General features: G+C 54.9%; 1 non-coding gene across 1 annotated transcript in view; it reads right to left on the reverse strand.

Moving 5' to 3' along the window:
- LOC126449122 (small subunit ribosomal RNA) overlaps positions 1–394 on the reverse strand; it is a 1,910-nt gene extending 1,516 nt beyond the window's left edge. Inside the window, exon 1 of the ribosomal RNA XR_007584347.1 lies at positions 1–394. This exon is cut by the window's left edge and continues 1,516 nt beyond it. This is a non-coding gene — a ribosomal RNA (small subunit ribosomal RNA).
- Positions 395–3,382: the final 2,988 nt, after the last annotated feature.

Here is a 3,382-nt window from a genome sequence, read left to right on the forward strand (position 1 = left end):
CGAACCCTGATTCCCCGTTACCCGTTACAACCATGGTAGGCGCAGAACCTACCATCGACAGTTGATAAGGCAGACATTTGAAAGATGCGTCGCCGGTACGAGGACCGTGCGATCAGCCCAAAGTTATTCAGAGTCACCAAGGCAAACGGACCGGACGAGCCGACCGATTGGTTTTGATCTAATAAAAGCGTCCCTTCCATCTCTGGTCGGGACTCTGTTTGCATGTATTAGCTCTAGAATTACCACAGTTATCCAAGTAACGTGGGTACGATCTAAGGAACCATAACTGATTTAATGAGCCATTCGCGGTTTCACCTTAATGCGGCTTGTACTGAGACATGCATGGCTTAATCTTTGAGACAAGCATATGACTACTGGCAGGATCAACCAGGGAGCTGCGTCAACTAGAGCTGAGCAGCCGGCCGCCCGGGAGTGTGTCCCGGGGGCCCGCGCGAACACGCAAGCGTCCGCTCAATTATTCTGCAAACAGGAGGAGGCTGAGCTCCCCTGCACCATACACCTCGAAACCCTCTCAGGTCCCGGCGGCGCGCAGCGCCGTCCTAAGTACTTGGTCGGGTTCGAGAGAGGCGCAATCGCCCGGGGTTTGGCGAGTAGACGCTTTAGGTGCGACCACCCGTGCTCCCAACTGAGCTTGCCGCTGCCGACAGAGGCCCGGGAGCGTGCTGTCGTGGCATTGCCGGCGGGAGACAACACGCGCCACCTACGGTGACCGGCAGCTCCAACGCCAGCGCCACAGAAGGACAAAAGCCCCACTTGGGTGCCGAAGCGAACTCTCCCAGCACAGCGCACGCGCCAACACGTCCGCACAGCTGCGATACAAACCACCTGCGAGAACCGCAGAGGCGACCGAGCAGCAGACGGCGTCGCGGCGCCGAGCGCCGGGCGGCGGCGCATCCTCAGCGCACACAGTCCTCAATCGGACCAGCACACTGCAGATGTCCACCGCGCTTCGCACCGGGCCCGCGAGGACCTACTTTGGCCGCACGGCGCCGCGTGCAGGGTGCGCCGGCGCGCAGCTGCGCCGCCTGCCGCCTCCGTCGGCCGGCGCGCCTGCCACTGGCCGCCCCCACCAGCCGGCTGTAGCGCGTGCGCCCACGCACCGCGCGGCCAGCACGCCGGGAGGCCCCCCCTCACCGGCCGGGGACGGTCCCACCCAGCCACCGCCGCGTATCGCTTCACACCCAGATGCCATTCACGTTCGTGGGCATGGTGGGTATCGCTGGAACAACCGGTTGGTAGCTCAACCGATCGTCGCCATCACTGATTCACCTCTAGCGAGAACAACCGCACCACAACGGTTTACCAGTTGTTCATTTGCGTAACGTCACCAGCAAACGTAGGCGTCCATCGCCATTTGCAAATTCAACGATTGTTGCATGCCTGTGTCAGGTGTCACGACACACTATGTCTGCCCACATACACGCAACAACATGTGCACGCTTCGCGAACACGTGGAAGGTGGCCCCCGTACGTATGCGATGTCCATTGCGCGAACGACTGTCAACCGGCCTCTGTCGCATGTCGCAGATGTGGAACGCAGTGCACCATGCTATCACGGTGTGTGAGAAGAGACGACTACGTCTGACAACACGCGCCACTACATCAACAGACGGCTCATGCTGATCGCCATCCAGGGCATACCACACTGCAATCCAGCTCTTATAGGGAGACGACACGTAGCTGAGTGCACAACATTTGGACCGCATGGTTCGCCGTTGTTGGCGCAGTCGTTGTACGGTCACATGTACCACGATGTATCATTCAGTACATGAGGACCAATGTGCAGTACAGTGTGTGATTTGGACGTACAACATCAGCGGACAGTTGACACAGGCCGTACCACAGCGTAGGCTAAGTGCTTCGCCATGCGAATGCCAATGAACAACTGCAAATGCCAATGAACAACTGCAAAGGGCATTGAGCATGTACGTCCTGCTGCCATCCACATTACAGTGTATAGCTGCAAGGTGTTTAACATGAAGCGATACACTGGGGACCGGGCAGTGCGAGTAGCAAACTATATTGCGGGGGTTGCAGTTAGGCAACACTACACTAATTTAACGCGTCGTATGACAATTACAGAGCAGGTTAAGGCCCAACGTGTGTTGGGTTAAGGCCCAACGTGTGTTGGGTTAAGGCCCAACGTGTGTTGGGTTAAGGCCCAACGTGTGTTGGGTTAAGGCCCAACGTGTGTTGGGTTAAGGCCCAACGTGTGTTGGGTTAAGGCCCAACGTGTGTTGGGTTAAGGCCCAACGTGTGTTGGGTTAAGGCCCAACGTGTGTTGGGTTAAGGCCCAACGTGTGTTGGGTTAAGGCCCAACGTGTGTTGGGTTAAGGCCCAACGTGTGTTGGGTTAAGGCCCAACGTGTGTTGGGTTAAGGCCCAACGTGTGTTGGGTTAAGGCCCAACGTGTGTTGGGTTAAGGCCCAACGTGTGTTGGGTTAAGGCCCAACGTGTGTTGGGTTAAGGCCCAACGTGTGTTGGGTTAAGGCCCAACGTGTGTTGGGTTAAGGCCCAACATAGGTTGGGTTAAGGCCCAACATAGGTTGGGTTAAGGCCCAACATAGGTTGGGTTAAGGCGCAACATAGGTTGGGTTAAGGCGCAACATAGGTTGGGTTAAGGCGCAACATAGGTTGGGTTAAGGCGCAACATAGGTTGGGTTAAGGCGCAACATAGGTTGGGTTAAGGCGCAACATAGGTTGGGTTAAGGCGCAACATAGGTTGGGTTAAGGCGCAACATAGGTTAGGTTAAGGCGCAACATAGGTTAGGTTAAGGCGCAACATAGGTTAGGTTAAGGCGCAACATAGGTTAGGTTAAGGCGCAACATAGGTTAGGTTAAGGCGCAACATAGGTTAGGTTAAGGCGCAACATAGGTTAGGTTAAGGCGCAACATAGGTTAGGTTAAGGCGCAACATAGGTTAGGTTAAGGCGCAACATAGGTTAGGTTAAGGCGCAACATAGGTTAGGTTAAGGCGCAACATAGGTTAGGTTAAGGCGCAACATAGGTTAGGTTAAGGCGCAACATAGGTTAGGTTAAGGCGCAACATAGGTTAGGTTAAGGCGCAACATAGGTTAGGTTAAGGCGCAACATAGGTTAGGTTAAGGCGCAACATAGGTTAGGTTAAGGCGCAACATAGGTTAGGTTAAGGCGCAACATAGGTTAGGTTAAGGCGCAACATAGGTTAGGTTAAGGCGCAACATAGGTTAGGTTAAGGCGCAACATAGGTTAGGTTAAGGCGCAACATAGGTTAGGTTAAGGCGCAACATAGGTTAGGTTAAGGCGCAACATAGGTTAGGTTAAGGCGCAACATAGGTTAGGTTGAGGCACAATATAGGTTAGGTTGAGGTACCGTATAGGTT

This window comes from Schistocerca serialis, unplaced genomic scaffold (assembly GCF_023864345.2).
Source record: "Schistocerca serialis cubense isolate TAMUIC-IGC-003099 unplaced genomic scaffold, iqSchSeri2.2 HiC_scaffold_657, whole genome shotgun sequence".
Classification (NCBI taxonomy): Eukaryota; Metazoa; Arthropoda; class Insecta; order Orthoptera; family Acrididae; genus Schistocerca; species Schistocerca serialis.